The 20,963-nt window shown below is 39.8% G+C and overlaps 1 protein-coding gene across 6 annotated transcripts in view; it reads right to left on the bottom strand.

Moving 5' to 3' along the window:
* The window catches only part of DAB1 (DAB adaptor protein 1), a 1,241,370-nt gene that overhangs the window by 1,174,162 nt on the left and 46,245 nt on the right, over nt 1-20,963 (bottom strand). The window lies entirely within an intron of this gene.

Consider the following 20,963-nt stretch of genomic DNA (forward strand, 5'->3'; position numbering starts at 1 on the left):
AAACAGAGTAGTGAAGGAAAGAATCCTGGACCACTGAATTCCAGCACATCAGCGAACTCAACTGGAAAACTATTCCCTGAGTGCAAGCTGAGGGTCAGAGAGGGGAACAGGACTGTCCCAGGTCACTGGACTGGCTAACCGTGAAGCTGGGGAACACAGGTCTTCTGGAGCCCATCCAGGGCTCCTTCCAAAACGATGCTTTGCAGTTGAGGGGCCACTCCATTTAAAAGTTTGTTTCCCCTTTGAACCACCACTGGACTGAGACCTTAGTTCTGTGCATATAGCGCGTACGACACCCACTGGCTGCTGTGGATCTGTGTCTCCTTTGCCTCCTAACTTGTCTGTGAAGTGTTGAGAGTAGAGTCTGTATCTTTGTGTCTTCCCAGGTGCCTAGCACAGAGGCTGGTACACAGAAGGACCTTGTTAAAGTTTATTAAAGGAATGAATGTTGTGATGGGTGGAGGAACAAATTAATTAATGCATAAATATGTGACCACCTGTAATAAAAATAACACCGTGGAGAACACAAGTATTTTAATGTCTAACACCACCTTTGCTTCGCAAAACCAGCTGAAAGGGAGTATTATTATTCCCATTTTACAGATGAAGGACCTCAGGCATTTAAAAGGAAAATTCTTTCTCAAAGGCACACAGCTAGGAAGCCAAGGAGCTAAGATTGCACTTAGATGTTCCGACTCCTAAGAATCAATAGCTAAGGAAAAATACTGCATGATTCCAGATATAGAAGGTACCTAGAATAGTCAAACTCATAGAGATAGAAACAGAAAGAAGATAGAATGGTGGTTGCCAGGGGCTGGCAGGGCTAGGAATGGGGAGATGGATTTAAATTATTTTTAATTTTATATATTTAGGGGGTACAAATGCAGATTCCTTACATGCATATATTGGCTAGTGGTAAAATCTGGGCTTTTAATGAACCCATCACTTGAATAGCAAACACTGTACACAATAGCTAATTTGCCAACCCTCACCTCCCTCCCATCCTTCCATCTTTTATAGTCCTCGGTGTCTATTATTCTACTCTATGTGTTCATGTGTATCACTGTTATCTCCAAGTTATAAGTGAGAACATGGAGTATCTGACTTTCTGTTTCTGAGTTATTTCACATAAGATAATGGTCTCCAGTTCCATCCATGTTGCTGCAAAATACATGATTTCATTTGTTTTGTGGCTGAATAGTATTTCGTGTGTGTGTGTGTGTGCGTGTGTGGTGTGTGTGTGTGTGTGTGTATGTATCTCACATTTTCTTTATACAATACTTCATTGATGGACATTTGGTTTGATTCCATATTTTGCTATTGTGAATAGTGCTGTAATAAATATATAAGTGTAGGTATCTCTTTGATATAATGATTTCTCTCCCTTTGGGTATACACCCAGTAGTGGGATTGCTAGATTAAATGGTATTTTTAAATAAGTACAGAGTTTCTGTTTTACAGAGGAAAAGACTTCTGTGGATGGAGGGTGGTAATGAACAAAACAATGTGAATGTACACTTAGAAATGATTAGGATGGTAAATTTTGTGTTATTTGTATTTTACCACAATTAAATTTCTTTTTAAAATTAATATCTAACATTTATTATTTGCTATGGTTTGAATATGGCTTGTTTTCCCCACCAAATCTCATGTTGAAATTTGGTCACTAATACTGGAGGTGGGGCTTAATGGGAGGGTGTTTGGGTCATGGGGGAAGATCCCTCATGAATAGATTAGTGCCTTCCCTGGGAGGGGGAAGTGAGTAAGTCTCACTGTTCCTTTGAGAGCTGATTGTTTAAAAGAACCTGGTCCTTTCTTACTGTCTTTTGCTTCTGTTCTCACCATGTGATTTCTGCACATGCTGGTTCCCCTTTGCCTTCTGCCATGAATGGAAGCAGCCTGTGGTCCTCACCTGAAGCAGATGCCAGTGCCATGCTTCTTGTACAGCCTGAAGCACCCTGAGCCAAAGAAACCTCTTTTCTTTATAAATTACCTAGCCTCTGTTAGTCCTTTGTAGCAACACAAAACAGACTAAGACAGTATTGTCTACTATGTGCCCAACTACACTTTACCTTTTTTAATCCTCACAACAATTCTATGAAATAAGTACTATTACTATCTCTATTTACAAATGATAAAACTAAGTTATGAACGGGCGCGGTGGCTCACACCTGTAATCCCAGCACTTTGGGAGGCTGAGGTGGGTGGATCACCTGAGATCAGGAGTTTGAGACCATCCTAGGCAACATGGTGAAACCCCATCTCTACTAATAATACAAAAATTAGCCAGGCGTGGTGGCGCATGCCTGTAATGCCTACTGCTTGGGAGGCTGAGGCAGGAGACTCGCTTGAAACAGGGAGGCAGAGGTTGCAGTGAGCCAAGATTGCACCATTGCACTGCAGCCTGGGCAACAAGAGCGAAACTCCCTCTAAAAAACAAACAAACAAACAAAAAACAGAGTTACAAAGAGGTAAAGTAACTAAGTAACTTAGCCAAAGTCACATAGCTAGTAACACAAGAACCAAATTCAAAGAGTCTGCTCCAGCCACTACAATAAATGAACAAAGGGAAGAAGAAGACATTGGATAAAGAATTTAAATTATGCTGCTATAAAGACACATGCACACGTATGTTTATTGCAGCACTATTCACAATAGCAAAGACTTGGAATCAACCCAAATGTCCATCAGTGACAGATTGGATTAAGAAAATGTGGCACATATACACCATGGAATACTATGCAGCCATAAAAAAGGATGAGTTTGCGTCCTTTGTAGGGACATGGATGCAGCTGGAAACCATCATTCTTAGCAAACTATCACAAGAACAGAAAACCAAACACCGCATGTTCTCACTCATAGGTGGGAACTGAACAATGAGATCACTTGGACTCAGGAAGGGGAACATCACACACCGGGGCCTATCATGGGGAGGGGGGAGGGGGGAGGGATTGCATTGGGAGTTATACCTGATGTAAATGACGAGTTGATGGGTGCAGCAGACTAACATGGCACAAGTATACATATGTAACAAACCTGCATGTTATGCACATGTACCCTACAACTTAAAGTATAATAATAATAAATAAATTTAAAAAAAAAAAAAAAAAAAAAAAAAAAAAGAATTTGCTGCTGGAGCAGAAGTTAGAGATTAGTCATATGCACATATCTCTGTCTGAATCTGTATCTGTATTAAATGCCTCACAGTCATTCAACTGGGACATCTGAAAAAATGTTTTTATTTTAATTTACTTCTCAGACTGAAAGACAGCATTCCGGTTAAGGGAAGTGCATATATTCAGAGAAAGTAGCTTCGTATTCAGATAGGACCTGAGTTCAAATTCTGACTCCAGCACTGTTTACCTATGTGATACGTGATATTTCAGCTGGACTCTCTGAGCTTATAAAATAGAAATATTTACATTATCATGAACATAGTTATTATGAACATTAAATGTGATAATCTGTAAAAGCAATAGTTTCATACCTGGCTCAATAAATGTTAGTTCTCATTCTCATAAAAACAAGTTGAGGAGTAAAAATATCTTGTCCTCAATTTTTAAAACTCATCTAGCACATTCTTCAGCCTGTGAGTATGAGGATGTTTTAACACTTCTGGAAAGATTAATATTTGTACTACTTTTCAAGATATACATAGTAAAATATTTCTCAATAAGTCAAAAGGTGGTCATGTGAAACTTTCTTATTTATAACCTAAATCCACTCTACCGCTGACTGCTGACTAACCCTTTCTGTGCTAAATGGCCCTTTTATAGGTTCTGTGTATCAGCTTCCTGCAACCTTTCATTCTTCAAATTGGATAACTCCAACTCCATTCATCCTTCTCAGCTTTCCATGGTGTCATTCTAGCTAGCCATGGTGTTGTTGCAGACAGAGCCCTAAGCATCTGAGTGTCAGAAGATAATATTAAATTGCAATACATTCTGATTATTGTCCAAGCACAGCCTACAATAGTGTTCAACCTGTGGCCATACTAGTCTCTTGATCCTTTTCTAGGATCAAGAGGAAATGATGTACTTTCTATGTCTTTGTCTTTCCTTCAACTATTGAATAGCCTAACTCAAAGACATCAAGAAGAACACAATTTTGATTCACGCTTGAATCTTGTTTCAAGAATCCTACTTTCTAGTTGGAGAGACAAGAAAAGGGCACAAGGCCGGGCGCGGTGGCTCACGCCTGTAATCCTAGCACTTTGGGAGGCCGAGACGGGCGGATCACGAGGTCAGGAGATCGAGACCATCCTGGCTAACACGGTGAAACCCCGTCTCTACTAAAAAATACAAAAAACTAGCCGGGCGAGGCGGCGGGCGCCTGTAGTCCCAGCTACTCGGGAGGCTGAGGCAGGGGAATGGCGTGAACCCGGGAGGCAGAGCTTGCAGTGAGCTGAGATCCGGCCACTGCACTCCAGCCCCGGCGACAGAGCCAGACTCCGTCTCAAAAAAAAAAAAAAAAAAAAAAAAAAAAAAAGAAAAGGGCACAAATATCAAAAGGAAACTTACAAGGGCCACCAAGAAAAGAGAGAGAGAGAGAGATCATGCACTGCTTATCTCACCACCTAGCATATGGCATGTGTTCCAAGTATGATGGCTGTTGTATTTGTTGAGCCTATAAAATGAATGCAACAAGAGGTACTTTGAGGAAGAGGGGTGGAAATCAAGACAGCTCCAGAAGAAAGATAACTGACTTAAGGATGAGCAAGAATTTGATACCAGAAGTAGACGATAGAATTGCAGAGATGGGCACAATGAGTGCAAAGACACAGAGGCACAAAGACAAAGTGACACAGAGAGGACAATGTTTTGAAGGAATAGAAGTCTGACAAAAAAAAATGGGAAGAAGAAGGGATAGAGAAAAAAGGAAAGATGTAAAAACAGACACACAGGACAAAGGACACACCTGTTATTCACTGAGAGTTCTCTGGAGATATTTATCTTCCTTAAAATAGAGGTAATTTGTGGGACACTAGCATAACTCATTCATTAACTTACTCATCTATTCAACAACATATTCTAAGGATATGATTCAGAACTGGAATATGCCAAATATGAGTAAGAAGATACAGTGCCTGTGTTCAAGTTACTTAGAGTCAATAAAGTGCAACACATATGGAATAACAGCGATATTAAGAGCTAACATTTATTATGTGTTATGTGCCAAGCACTAAACCATATTATTGTATTCAAATTTTGCAATAGCCCTAACTGGAAATATTACTGCTATATCTATTGACATGAACACACTAAAGCTTATAAGTGTTTAGTGACCTACCCAAGCTCATAAAGCTAGCATGCAGTGAAGTTGAAATTTTAACCAAACTCAGAAACTATCTGACTCCTTTACTCTTAAGAATTATTCTTGACTGGGCGTGGTGGCTCACACCTGTAATCCCAGCACTTTGGGAGGCCGAGGTAGGCAGATTACAAGGTCAGGAGATTGAGACCATCCTGGCTAATACGGTGAAATCCCATCTCTACTAAAAATACAAAAAATTAACCAGGCATGGTGGTGGGCGCCTGTAGTACCAGCTACTCAGGAGGCTGAGGCAGAAGAATGGCATGAACCCAAGAGGCAGAGCTTGTAGTGAGCCAAGATCATGCCACTGCACTCCAGCCTGGGCAATAGCGCGAGACTCAGTCTCAAAAGAAAAAGAAAAAAAGAATTATTCTCTACAGCCCCTAAACTGTAGTATGCACTTCATAGAGCTTTGGGCTCAGAGAAAAAGCAAAGGCATGAGTGGTTACTTCTACCTAGGGTCAGGGAGTATTGTAAAAGTCTTCACAGAGGAACTGAGTTGAATCTCAAAAGATACAGACAGCTATTCAACCAGCAGATGAGAATGCAAGCTGAGAAAGGTATTACAAGCCTAGGAAGTAGCATGTGCAAATGCAGGAGGTGAAAAAGCAGCCTTGTGTGTTCTGGAGTCATAAGAAATTTAGAAAAGTTGGAGCACCGAGTAGGAGGAAGGGTCCTCAGAGGAGAAGCAGGGCAAGATCAAGAAGGCTTCCGCATGTCCTACTGCATAACTTGAGTTTTCTCTTATAAGCTAAGCAGCTACTGAAATAGTTGGAAAACAGCAAGATGACAAATACACTTCGTTTACTTCTGGTGACAGTATGGCAAGACTGTAAGCTAGGGGACCAGTTATCTTGGAGACTACTACAATATTCCAGGTATAGTAATCCATTTTCACACTGCTATAAAGAACTGTCAGAGACCAGGTAATTTTTAAAGGAAAGAGGTTAATTGACTCACAGTCCCACGTGGCTGGATAGGAGCCCTCAGGAGACTTACAATCATAGCAGAAGGTGAAGGAGAAGCAAGTAGCTTATTCATTAGGCAGCAGGAGAGAGGAGAGAGCACAGGGAAAACTGCCACTTATAAACCATTAGATCTCATGAGAACTCCCTTACTACCATGACAACAGCATGGGGAAAACCACCCCCACGATCCAATCATCTCCCACCAGGTTCCTCCCTGACACATGGGGATTACAATTTGAGATAAGATTTGGGTGGGACAAAGAGCCAAACCATATCACCAGATATGGCAAAGAAGATTCCTTTTCCTCCTGTGCACATGGCTAAAATACATGTTTCAGTTTCCCTTTAGGTGAAGCCCATGTGACTTAGTCTTAATAAAATGAGGATGGGAATTATGCAAATTACTTCTAGGTCCGTATTCTGATAACCTCCCTTGATCTTACAGTCTCTATCTCTTATCTTCTAGCTATATGCAGAGGAGATGCTGCTAGATGATGGTGGAGTCATACAATAGGAGGAACCTGGGTCCCTGAATGATAAGATGGAGCAGAAACTCCCTGCAAGCTTCAGTGGCCTACAACATAAATGAAAAGTGAGGTTTTATTATATTAAACCACAATAAACCCTGACAAGGATTTATTGAAAGCCCGGACCAGTACAGTGAGAATTAAATAGAATAGAAGATAGATATAACAGATATGCAGAAGGTAAAATAGACTAGACCTGGTCATAGACTGGATCTGAGATATCCATTTTCTCTTTATGGTATTAGAAGAAACAAACATTAAGTAGGAGAGTTACACCTTTTTTTTTTTTTTTTTTTAAGACGGAGTCTCACTCTGTCATCAGATTGGAGTGCAGTGGTGCCATCTTGGCTCACTGCAACTTCTGCCTCCCAGGCTCAAGCAATTCTCCTGCCTCAGCCTCCCGAGTGGCCGGGGCTACAGGTGCACGCCACCATGTCCAGCTAATTTTTTTGTATTTTTAGTAGAGATGAGGTTTCACCATGTTGGCCAGGATGGTCTCAATCTCTTGACCTCGTGATCCACCCGCCTCAGCCTCCCAAAGTGCTGGGATTACAGGCATGAGCCACCATGACCAGCGAGAGTTACACCTTTTTTTTTTTTTTTTGAGGACAGAGATAGAACATACAAGAGAAGCATAATCAAGGCCTTAGCAAAATTCAAAACTACATTTCAGCTGTACCTATTCCTTAGTTTATACTTACCAGCTTCTGAGAAAATAACTGTCTAGCAAAATCTCACTTGGAAATTGAACCCCAGGCATAATGTTAATTCAACATGAATGCATTAATATTGCTTTTTACTTGAAAGCTGTAAATGTAAATCTATTCCCATCATCACAAGTTTGATTGAGATTCCCAAGTACAGTAGTTGACAGTTCCAATAGTACCAGCTATGAAGTGACTCTTTAAAGAAGGATCTGTCAGCATCATATCATGGTAGACAGGACTAAGCAGAAATACCATCATTTCACTGAATCCCTTATCATTGCTGATAGAGTTCATCAAGAAGTAGTGACAGTGCATCCAGGGGAGAGAAAGTCAGAGTACAGGGAGCTGTTCCAGCATCATAGCAGCATATCCCTTGAGGAACTCAAAGCCACCTTTTATAGCAAACAACAATTGCTTATTAATCTTCACACATAGTGTAAGGGGTACTGTGCAGCCCTGGAAATAGCCAACGGAAAGAGTATTAAGGTGTAAAGTCAGAAGACATGGGTGTAAGTCTTAATCATGTAATATTCATTCCTTTTTTCATTCAAAAAGTGGCTGGGCCAGGTAGCAGATAGGCAAAGGTGAATAAGACAGATTCATTGTGGATAGGCTGTGTCATCAAGATCATTAGTTGTATGACTTTAGGGAAGTCCCTGAACCTCTCTGGGACTTGGGCTCACAATAAAGGTCATTAACTATATGTTGGCTGCCCAATGTCCATGCCTTCCTTTGGTACCTCAGTACATTTTCCTCTCATAACCAACCTCTTCTATATTATCAGTCATGTATTTCTGATAGAATTGATTCAGATCTTTGACTCCAAGATTAGACATGTGACCCAGCCTGGCCAATTAGGGATTACAGTTCCTTGGCTATAGTGATTGGTTCAGGATTGAGGGCAAGTCTCAATCCACTGAGAGGCAAAACTTTTGTTTGTACTGTAGGAAAGTCAAAAGCTCTCTTATTTCTGCTAGCTTGGATGAATTTAAAGGATACATGCTGGATGGCCATGCTCAGTGGCTGACACCTGTAATCCCAGCACTTTGGGAGGCCGAGGCGGATCATCTGAGGTCAAGAGTTCGGGACCAGCCTGGCCAACATGGTGAAACCTCATCTCTACTAAAAATACAAAAAATTAGCTGAGCACAGTGGCGCATGCCTGTAGTCCCAGCTACTGGGGAGGCTGATGCAGAAGAATTGCTTGAACCTGGGAGGCAGAGGTTGCAGTGAGCCAAGTACACCAGACTGGGTGGCAGACCAAGACTCAGTCTCAAAAAAACAAAAATAAGAAACAAAAATAAAAAACAAAACAAAACAAAAATGTACTGGAACCGCCTGCAGTCTTATTGATCCCATAAGAAGCTACGGAAACAGGTAGCTTGAAAAACAGGTGAGCCAAGAATGTGAGAAAGACTGGTCCTGATGATGTCTTTTAAGGTCCTGACTGGCTTTTTAGTTATGTGAACTCTTCATTACCATTTTGGCTTAAGTCAATTTCAGTCAGGTTTCTTAAAACTTCCAATAAGAAGAGCTCTAGTTTATATATTCCTCATTCATAAATTGGCAGGAATAACAATATTTGACCTAATTTCATAAAATTCTAGTAAGATAAACTTATGATCTGTACTAGCTTTGTAACCATGGGCAAATTACTTAATCTCTCTTTTTTTAGTTCCTTTATTGTAAAATTAGGACAAGAGAACCAGCCTATAGGATTGTTCTGAGGATTAAATTAGTTTAACAACGTCTACTACTTAGAACAGTACCTGACACGTCATTTAAATATTTACTATAATGCTACTACTACTACAACTAATAGTATATTTTAAAATTATATTTAAAATAGTATTGTTATCAAGAAGGAATTTACTGTAATTAGAATTGCCTCTTAAAGTCATGAGTTTCTCATCACCTTACATTAATTAGGATAGATTGACTGCTACAACACACAACCTTGAATTTTCAATGGCTTCACACCACAAAATATTATTTCTTGTTCATGTCACACAATAGAATGCAAGTCAGTGGAATGGAGAAAACTCTGCTCCACTCAGTCATGCACAGACCCAAGTTTCTTCCAGGTTATGGCACTGTCCTCCTCTAAGCCCTAGGAGTGCTTTTCTTTCAGCCAAATGACAGCGAGAGCAGGGGTTGAAGTGGAGGTTCTGTATGCCAGGCCTGGATTTTGGACATCACTTCCACTCATATTCCAATGGTCAGAATTCAGACCAACAGAGACATAAACAGAGACTTAGAAATTAAGTTTAGATGTGCCTGAATGCAGTGGGGACCACAGACACTGGTGAGCACTGGCAACTCCTGACACATTTGAAAAGTATTCAAGGAGTGACCAAATGACCATCTCTCAGGGACTTGAACGGTTGCTGAGACTCAGAATGACGGCATTAGGAGAGATGAAAAAGCACTTAAAGACCACCAAGTCCAATCAACTCCCTTATATGAATTTGCCCAAGGTCACCCAGATAAATATTGGCAGAGCTGTAACTGGAACCTACTTCTAACTCCCATGCCATTCTTTTGTCCACCCACTCACCTCCTCTCTTAGTTGTCCTTTCCAAATCTAATAAATTATTGCCTTTTTTGCTCCCTGGTTTAGCCAGTTATTTGCCTTTGCAAGATAATTTGTTACTCCTTTCACATAGATTACTTATCCAAGAATCTTCATTACCTTATGCCATCTGCCTCCTTTCACAAAATGTGGGTTTGAAGGTAAGGAGACAACAAGGCAGAATGGTATGTGTCTCTACTCTTACCAAATTATCATGATTATATAAATCACTCAAGTAAGGTAAAATGCTGACTGTAGCACTAAAAACACTTGGCATATCTGGAAGGTGTAATTCAATTGATTATATTTTTTTACATTGTTTTCGCTTTAAGTGGCAGGTTCTTCAGTGGCAATGAGTGAATGAAATGTGTTGTCAGCCAGCAAATTAAGCATTTCACCCAAAGAACCAAGCTCCACTAATAGATTCACCTACTGACATGTGCAACCAAACATGAGTTGTTTAAATTAACTAGTAATTAGCACAACTCAAACAACGACCACAACTAGCAACAGAGGCTGTAATTTAGAATTTTGCCAATTTCTTTTCCAATTAGTTTGGTTTAATCTTTACTAGAGATATGGACTTCCTCAGCACCAGTCACTACCTATGAATAATGTAGTCTATTTTTGTTTGTTTGTTTTTGAGACAGAGTCTCGCTCTGTCACCCAGGTTGCAGTGCAGTGGCACGATCTCGGCTCACTGCAAGCGCCGCCTCCCGTCTAGCTGGGACTACAGGCGCCCGCCACCATGCCCGGCTAATTTTTTGTATTTTTAGTAGAGACAGGGTTTCACCGTGTTAGCTAGGATGGTCTCAATCTGACCTCGTGATTGCCTGCCTCGGCCTCCCAAAGTGCTGGTATTTTGTTTTATTAATTAATTCAGTTGTCTCCTCTGAAGATTCAGGCAGCAAATAAGAAATTCCACTTGACCAGTGCCCTTTCAGAATACTGATCTCTGGACATAGTGTTATTTCTAAATTTTTGCCTCTGCTTTGCTGAATACCAAAGGTCCATAAACAGAAATGATGAATAATTCAACTGCCTCACCCCATGGGGAGAAAATATTAGGAAACACTGTCAAAGATGTCTATAATTCTGGAAGCTGACAAATGTATACTTAAAAGTAGATGAAGGACCCCAATTCTCAGGGTTTCACAGAGAGTCTGTTCAACATTCTGTGTCCACTGTTAGCTGTAGTCCCAGAGGAAGTTTGCAGAAAAAAGACAGTTACTTTTTAGCAAGCACTGGGGGACTCCTGGCAGAATTCCATGAGGACTTTGAGCTGATATCTGACCTCCTGCTTTCTCAAATTTCTCAATCTTTAAATATTTCCTCAACATTTCATGGGGAAGTCCAAATTCACCCCATTTTAAAATACGGGACAAATTATGCTTTAATTATTTGTTTTCATGGTAAGTACCCCCACCCTGAAATGGGAAGAGGGACTTGATGTACAGGTAACAAACCTGATAGGTAGCAGAGTATGGCAGTGAGGAGCACAGCCTCTATACCAACATCCAACCTGCCCAGTTCTGCTTCTATCATTCACTTGAGCAAGCTCCTCAGCCCCTCTATGCCTCAGTTTACTCAACGGTGAAATGGGGATGACAACAATCCCACCAACCTCACAGAATGATTGTGAAGATTAAACAAGTTCATAAACATAAGAACCTAAAACACTGCTTGACACATAGAAAACACTTTATAAGTGTTAGCTTTAAAGACCAAAAAAGGACAATCTGGAAATTAGATGATAGCATTTAAGACTTCACAACAGTCAAAGTTGTTACTTAATAATGCCTTCTCACTTTAATTGAATGTCTTTCCAAATAGCCATATGTTATGATCAGTTGTCCCTTCTGAAAATAAATCAAATGATTTCTCCATTGGTTTAAGATAGTAATTGCCAGTGAGTACCTATCACAACCCTTATGATGTAGGTATCACTGAGGCTCAGCAAGATAAAGTGCCAAGGTCACTGTAGCAAATTAAAGATGGTGCAACTTTTTTGACATTCTCCTGAGAGTAGGATTTATTTCTCCTTCTCTTGAAGCTGGGCTGGTCTGTAACTGCTTTGACTAACAGAGCACAGCAGAAGTGATGCTACACTGGTTCATGGCTTCCCCACCTAAAAATTAAGAATTCTAATAATTCCTGTCAATTTCTGTTTCACAAAGTTGTGAGAATCACATGAGTTAATGGACGTGAATGTGTTTTGTAAAATAGAAAACACTACACAGGCATTAGGAATTACTATCATATGTACAAGCTAATTACACTTTATATTATTCTATAACAATAAAAATCACCTGCACTATGGGGTTGCTTTGTCGATATGTGTAATTGAGACTCTAGGGACCACCAAAAACAACATGTAACACCCACACCTCCAAATCATTCTCCACAGGTAGGTTATGTCTCTGTGACAGCAAAACATCTGTTCAATTAAACTCAGCCATTTTCATTTACAATCACTTAAACCAAGTGCTTAGTGCCACATGGGCCAAAAGAAAAGAGCAAAGACAACCTGCTTTGCACCATTTGTTCCTGGGAAATCAAGTGGAGAAATACTTTTAGAGCACTATGAACTGAGCATTGTGCTGGAGTCTTGGCTATTTAAAAAGGGAAAATCAGGTCAAGAAGATCCTGCCCTTAAGAGTTTAAAATCATGATGCAGAAAAAGGGGTAAGGGGAAGAGGGCAGCATCACTTAACAGAACCCCCAGTGGATGCTTCGATAGAAGTAAGGTTTTTCTGCCATATGTTCCTTAAATTTCCCATTCTATGGTTATAAACTCTTAAGTAATGATTTGTCTTCAACCAAGACACAATTGTGATCAAACATTTTATCTGTTTTAGACTCACCATTAGGAATATCTAGGCTTTAAATTATTTAGGTCAATCTCAGGATGGGTTTGCACCAAACCAAGACATAGACAACACCCTCATATTTCTCCTTTAAGACTTACTTCAGGGTTCCCTAATCCGGGAAGCCTTCCTTGATTTCTCTTCCCTCTTCCCATATTCACCCAACTGTCTCCATATACATATACATAAACACACACTGAGACGTATGTCATCTCTTCTCTTTTCAGCCACTAAATCCTCTACTTCTTTCTTAGTGTCATAGTGGTTCTCAAACTTTAGGGAGCATGAAAATCACTGGGAGACTTGTTAAAACACAGATTGCTGGCCCCAGATTCAGAGTTTCTGATTTAGTAGATCTGAATGGGTGGGGCCTGCATTCCCAAGTTTTCTGGTGGTGCTGATGCTGCAGGTCCAAGGATAGCATTATGAGAACTACTGCTATGTCATGTAACATTGATCACACTGCACTGCAATGATCTTTTTGCATGTCTCTCTCAGTCTAAAATGATGTATTATGTGTTTATTGTGGCTCCCAGTTGACTATGTAGAGCTTTTTAAATGCCCACGAGGCTTGCAACTTAGCTCACACCTGACCAATCAGAGAGCTCACTAAAATGCTAATTAGGCAAAAACAGGAGGTAAAGAAATAGCCAATCATCTATTGCCTGAGAGCACAGTGGGAGGGTCAAGGATCGGGATATAAACCCAATGCCATCGGGATGTAAATCCATATGGCATTCCATAGCCAATGGGAACCCCCTTTGGGTCCCCTCCCTTTGTATGGGAGCTCTGTTTTCACTCTATTTCACTCTATTAAATCTTGCAACTGCAAAAATAAATAAATAAATAAATGCAGGCATTTGTCTTCAGTTTTATAAGACCAGAACCTAACCCAAAGCCTGGCATATAGTAGACATTCACTGGTGAATATTTATTGAACAAATAGCTAAATGAGTATTACATCTTGAGGTCAAAGAGCATGCATACAAAAGGCATTTGAGAAAAACTCAAGGGTTTAGCCAGTGGCATTAGAACATGGCCATGTATCTAACTGAACTAAGGACTTAAGACATTATCTATAATAATTACCCCACTACCTGGCCACAGAGCAAGCATCAAGTTCATTACATGGTTCAGTTTTGAACCACCATTTTTTTTTAATCACATCTATGTGAGCACAGAATCTAGGATACACAGAAAACCTGAAACCAAGTCATGAGAGAAAAGTGCGAAAGAATTGGAAATGCAGCTTTTGGAGAATAAGATTCGGTTGGTTGGGAGGGAGTTAAATAAAAGCTACATTGGCACAAAGAACTGTCATGAAAGTAATAGAACCAACTTATTTGTCAGAGCCCCAGAGGGTAGAACTTAAATTCAAATTTCCTTTTGCAAACATGCATCTATGCCCCCTGCATCAAAATGCTAGTATTCAGAAATGAATCAGACACAGTCCCTACTGTGTTATGGAACAAAAATTTTAATCTAAGTGGCTTACTTGGGAGATATTCCCCAGAAGCACCAGTAGTGGGTAAAGAAGTGAGGCGTGGAAGGGCAGAAGCCTAATATCAGGGGTGATTATACGCAGATTAGCTCTGTGGGCAGCTGCAGCTCAATTCTATCAGAACCCCCAGGAGAGAATCAAGAAAGTTCTTCAGAGCTGTCTCACCCAGGCAATGAAGAAGCTGAGGTATTTGTTCATCAATTCCTTTTTGTAGTTTTTGAAGGCTGCTCCTGGGGGACATTAATTCCCACGCACAAACTTCCAGCCTGCTGTATTTGCAGGCCAATGCATCAAGAAGCCTTTGCCAGCATTACAGGATAGGAATGAGGCACCAACGGCATCTGCTACACCTGTCTACAAAATGTGCCCATAAAAACAGAGAAGCTGAATATAAGCCATCATGACGTAATTCCAACTAAGAGTTCCTATGAACCATGAAAATCTAATGTTTACCATGATAATATTAATACCTAACATCAGCTTGTGTTACATGTGTGATAGTATTAGTCTGCTAGCAGCTCTGTAATAGATATAAGAGCTATAATATTATAATAATAGTATCCATTTCACTGATGAGGTAACTGAAGTCAAAGTGGTTGAAGCCACTTGCTCGAGGTCACACAGCAAGTAGGATTACACAGGAGACTGCCTGGCCCCAATCCCAGGTTCACAGCTCTGCAGCCAAGCAGCACATGCTAGAATCCTGAAATTTTTTTAATCATTATGGTTTTATTTGTATACATTACTTCTGTGAACTCCAAATATCTGAGATAGTTTTCAGTCAATTTAGGAAGTTTATTTTGCCAAAGTTAAGGATGCGCAAGCATGACACAGTCTCAGGAGGTTCGATGACATGTGCCCAGGGTGGTCAAGGCACAGCTTGGTTTTATTCATTTTAAAGAGACACGAGACATCAACCAATATATGTAAGATATACATTGGTTCCGTCCAGAAAGGCGGGACAACTCTAAGTTGGGTGGAAGCTTCCAGGTCACAGGTAGATTGCATTTTTTTGAGTTTCTGATTAGGCAATCAGATATGCATTTATCTCAGTGAGCAGAGGGATGAATGAGTTTTGTCTGTCCTTTGTCCACAAGAAAATTCACTGGGAGGAGTATGTAGCTATTTTTAATCTTAGTTGCTATTTTTTTTAAGGAATAGAATGGGAAGCAGGTTTGCCCTAAGCGATTCCCAGCCTGACTATTCCCTTTGGCTTAGTGATTTGGGGGTCCTGAGATTTATTTTCCTTTCACACTTCCCAGTGAGAATGCTTTACCATTGTACTACCACTGTGTTATAACCTCCTACAAATAATACATCTACCTGCTGCACAAGCTTCCCTCAATTTCTAGAGAACATACCTTCCCAGATCTTGCTGTTTTTAGAGTAGTGAAGAACACACTTCCAGATATAGATAGGTACCTGATAATTATTTGACTTACAACAACTACTCTGAGTTTAAGCTTTTATTGAGCATTGCTTTGCATTAGGTTAGTAGTTGTGAAAGATTGTAAACATGGCCACAATCCTTACAGTTTTCCATGAAGTTATGCTCTTTGCTATGTGATTTTGCAGCTCAAACAGTGACAACTATTTCTCTTTTCCTCATATCTGGGCTGGCTTTGTGCCTTTAATTGGCCAACCATATGCAAAAGAAGTGATGGTGAGGCTGTTTTTAGCCTAGAGGCCCTGCACACTTCTGCTCTCTCAGTACCCTGCCTCCACATGAGAACAAGCCTGGACCAGCCTAGTGGAGGATGAAGGGGCCACGTAAAGCAGAGCTTGGGGAGCCAATTCATCTCAGCTGAGGCTCCAAACATCTGCTAGCACCCAGGCAAGATTAGAAAACTCAGCTGACTTGCCAACTAACCCTGCAGATACTCAAGAAAAACCATCCTACATGAGTCAAGCCCTCCAGTTAATTCACACTGTAATTAGCGAGTTAAATATCTGCTGCTATAAAACACTAAGTTTTGGAGTGGCTTGTTATGCAGAAATAGCTAACTGATACAGTGGTTTTCAAATGTAGTGAGGATGGAGGTTAGAGTGGAAGTATGAAGGAATCTCCAGGGTAGGAAAACATCTATGCATGGTTGGGAAAATAGAAAGTTCCCTAGGTGATGCATGCCCATTAACCCCATTCCTTCTACTGTAAGTTGCTGCTTAGAAAGCAATGTGCTCAGCATTGGGAATATAAAGCCTAGAAGTCAGAGTCCCTACTTTTAAGTTATTTATGGTCCAGTGAGGGCAACTGTGATCAGCCATCCTGGTTTACCTGTGACTGTCCTCGTTTTAATACTGGAAGCCACACATTCCAGAAATCCCCTCAGTGCTGGGCAACCTGAAATGGTTGATTACTTGAGGTCTTGCAGGATAAATAAATAAATACTTTTAATGTGGTATATATGTGTTTTGATATAGGTAGTCAACACAGAGTTCCTTACTAATATTAATATCTGTCCTGAAAAGACATATTTCATGAAACAATGCAATCTTAGAGAGTCTGTAACTTGCCCAAGATCACAAAGTTAGTAAGTAGTTGTATTAGTTTGTTCTCATACCGCTAGAAGGCCACACCTGAGGCTGAGTAATTTATAAAGGACAGAGGTTTAATTGACTCACAGTTCCTCAGGGCTGGGGAGGCCTCAGGAAACTTACAATCATGGTGGAAGGGGAAGTGAACATGTCCTCCTTCACATGGTGGCAGCAAGGAGGAGTGCAGAGCAAAGGTGAGGGGAAAGTCCCTTATAAAACTATGAGATCTCATGAGAACTCACTATCACATGAACAGCATAAAAGTAACTGCACCCATGATTCAATTACCTCCCACTGGGTCCCTCTCATGACATATGCGGATTATGGGAACTACAGTTCAAGATGAGATTTGGGTGGGGACACAGCCAAACCATATCAGTAGTGGAACTCAAATTCAATATCAGGCTAAGTTTTAGAGTTAAAACTTCTTTTCTGTTTTTAGTATTTAAAAAAAAATAATTTAATAGGTTTTGGGGGAACAGGTGTTGTCTGGTTACATGGATAAGTTCTTCAGTTGAGATTTCTGAGATTTTGGTGCACCCATCACCTGAGCAGTGTACACTGTACTCAATGTATATTGTTTTTATCCCTCACCCCCTGACATCTTTCTCCCCAAGTCTCCAAAGTCTATTGTATCATTTTTATGCCTTTGCGTCCTCATAGCTTAGTTCTCACTTATAATTGAGAACATACGACGTCTGGTTTTCCATTCCTGAGTTGCTTCACTTAGAATAATGGTCTGCAACTCCATCCAGGTTGCTGTGAATGCCATTACTTCATTCCTTTTTATGGCTGAGTAGTATTCCATGGTACATACATACTATGTTTTCTTTATCCACTTGTTGATTGATGTGCATTTGGGCTGGTTTCACGTTTTTGCAATTGTGAATGGTGTTGCAACAAACATGCTTGTGCAAGCGTCTTTCTCATATAATGACTTCTTTTCCTCTGGTCGATCCAGTAGTGGGATTGCTGGATCAAATGGTAGATCTACTTTTAGTTTTTAAAGGAATCTTCATACGGTTAAAACTTATTTTCTTAAACATTAAGCTGAACTTCCCTCCACCCCTAAACCCAGTCATTAAAGCAAAAATCAGGAATGGAAAGGAATTGATGAAGAGAAACCTGAACCAGATTAGGCCACTCAAGGAAGGCTTCTTAGAGAAAGTGACACAAAAAATGAGTCTTGAGAGATAAGGAAGAGTTTGTCAGGAGATAAGCGAAGTGAGACACTCCAAATATCTTGACTGAACAGCTTAGACAAAAGTGCAAGAACATTAAACAATGTGGGGATCTAAAGGCTGACCATTGATGCATTATAGAATGTGAGCTGGGATTTGCTAGGAAATGAGGCTACAGGGACAGTTGTAGGTTGGAGTTCTCCTAGTAGTTATAACCCACTAGAATCCAATGAAAGATAAGCTTCCTTCTATTTCAAAGCATTCACACATAGGAAAGAAATTAATCCTCTTTGTTGTAGAACATTTTTCATGTGACAAACTGATTTGAAAACTAACACCATTCACTTGCAAATCTGAAGGAAAAACATTTTGGTATCACACGCTGAGAACCGGAGGCTAACAACAACAACAACGAAAACTACCTTATAAAAAGTAGTTGGCAAATATGCTAAGTAGCTATTTTCCAATGCAAATAGTGAAGAGCATGAAAAAAAGTCACCATTTAGCCATTGCGTAATGTTTTCTTAAAGACCAGGAATGTCAGCACTGTGTAGACCTTCCAGCACAAAGGCTAAATATGTTTGATTGCCATATATGCAAGACGTAAGGAAATTAAGGAGCCGATGAAAATATCTGATCTAATTTTTTTGCATATTGAGTATATTTTCTAACTGGTTTAGGATTAATTCATTTATTAATACATTGAAAAACTAGTCATGTAGCCCCCAGTATATCGGTATTGTCCTTGGTGCTGAAAATACACTTAGGGACTATTTGAATCATGTCTTTAAGAACATTACAATTAGACAAAAAATTGATATGCAGACAATTCGAAAATGATAAAAATATGTAGTATAATGCAGTGAATGTAAAGTGTGCTGAGAAAGTTTCCCTTATCTTGCCCAGGAGAAATGATCAAGTAAAAAGTCATTTGAAGCCTTTACCAACTATTCTCCTAATGAGGAGAATTTTACAGTAAGATGTAACAATAATAATAGTGCCACAATTTAATGAGCACTTATTTGCCACTCAAAGAAATAAACCTTTTGTGTACATTTTCAAATTTAGTACTTATAACAACTCTATGCAGTTGATATTATTGCACTAATTTTTAAAATATAAATACCCTCAAGACATCCAAGATCTAAGCAATAGAACCAAGATTTGGATCTGCATCTGCTTGACTCCATAGCTGGAGTTTGTGACCTTATTTTACATATTCTCCCACTAGGGAGAGGCCTTCTAGGTGTGGGAACTGTACAAGCAAAGGCACAGAAGCTGGAATGGGTATGACATGTTCATAAAACTGTCAGCAGATCTGCATTATAGGAGCACCTGCTCTGAATGCAAATTGGAGGAAGATGATCCTAAAGATCATGGAGCACTTGGTGTGTCATGAGAAACATTTTGGACTTTTTTCTCCCCACCTACCCCCAACACACAAATGAATTAAAGGAAAAAAATAATAGCAGAGCATTCTTCCTGATCAACGTCTTCTTTCTGAGCTGGGAAAAGTCTATTGCAATTCCAGATAATTCATATCCAGATAATTCCTACTGCCAGGATGAAGATGAGCAACATCAGACCCCTCTGGTCTAAAAGGCTTTTATTTGAGAAGCTGTGTTATTATAGAGAATTCATGTATTCATTTATTCCATAATTGTTTTTATTCCAGTTGTTGTTTAGCACCTATCATGTGCCAGATCTTGTACTGAGTACATGGAATTGTTGGTGAGCATAACTTACCTTCCTGTAAGAGAGCTCACATGAGGACAAGGTAGAAAATGAATCACGACTAAGTACTTAATGAAAAACTGAGATAAATTCTATGAGGGGAATGTGCTATGAGAGGCTAATAAGAAGGAATCTGGGGGCTAAGACACTTTCTGAGAACATGTTATTTGAGGAGAATTCTGAAAAATAAGTAGAAATTAACAAGGCAAAGTTGGGGGAAGAGAGCATTCTAGGTAATAAGAGCCGATCTTGCAGTGCCCCTGAGTAGTTTTCATGGCTTGATGGAGGAACAGCTAGAAGCCTGGAACAGAGAGATCAAGGTGAGGAAGACAGGAGATGAGCCAGAAAGGCAGTTGAAGAGTCTCATGAACCATGGTAAGAACATGGGTCAGCTGCCTGGATCCTTGTAAAAATGTCTTAAAAGCTATCTATACATCAAGATTTATCTTGAAAAAGAAACATCTCTACTGTCTGACACAGTCATCTGTGTAACTTATAGAATCTCCCTTTGTTCTAGTTGCTTAAAAAATAACAGCTAAAATTATTTTAGGCATTCCATTCAAATCAATATGGTAATATGTGGGTCTATTCAGTTCTTCCAGAAATTTTCTCTGAAGTGATACTGATTTTTCACATTTAGAAATTCATTCCAATAAAATAACTTATTCTGATGATCACACTGCACCTGCTCTTCACTTTGTGAGTTTTGCAATGGATTTTAGCCACCTGACAATTGCTGGCAGTAACTCACACACCTACTTATTCCAAGCAACAAACGAAGGAGAAAGAGAAGGTTAATACAAAGAAGTGAGAAAAGACACAAGTTTAAATTGCTACAATCATAATAAAATAATGTTTTCCATTGCCTATGACTTTAAGGTTTAAAAAATATTCCAAGAAGAAAATATTCTCAAAGTGCTTTCTCCTGTATCTCTAATTCTGCCGTTAAAACAACTCATTATATTCTCCTTTTTTGGATAAAAAAATGAGGCAACAAGAGGTGAAATCACTTTCCTGTGGTCTCATTGCTAGTGATAGTGGAAATGGGATTCATAGCC

The sequence above is a fragment of the Papio anubis genome, chromosome 1, assembly GCF_008728515.1.
Source record: "Papio anubis isolate 15944 chromosome 1, Panubis1.0, whole genome shotgun sequence".
Classification (NCBI taxonomy): domain Eukaryota; kingdom Metazoa; phylum Chordata; class Mammalia; order Primates; family Cercopithecidae; genus Papio; species Papio anubis.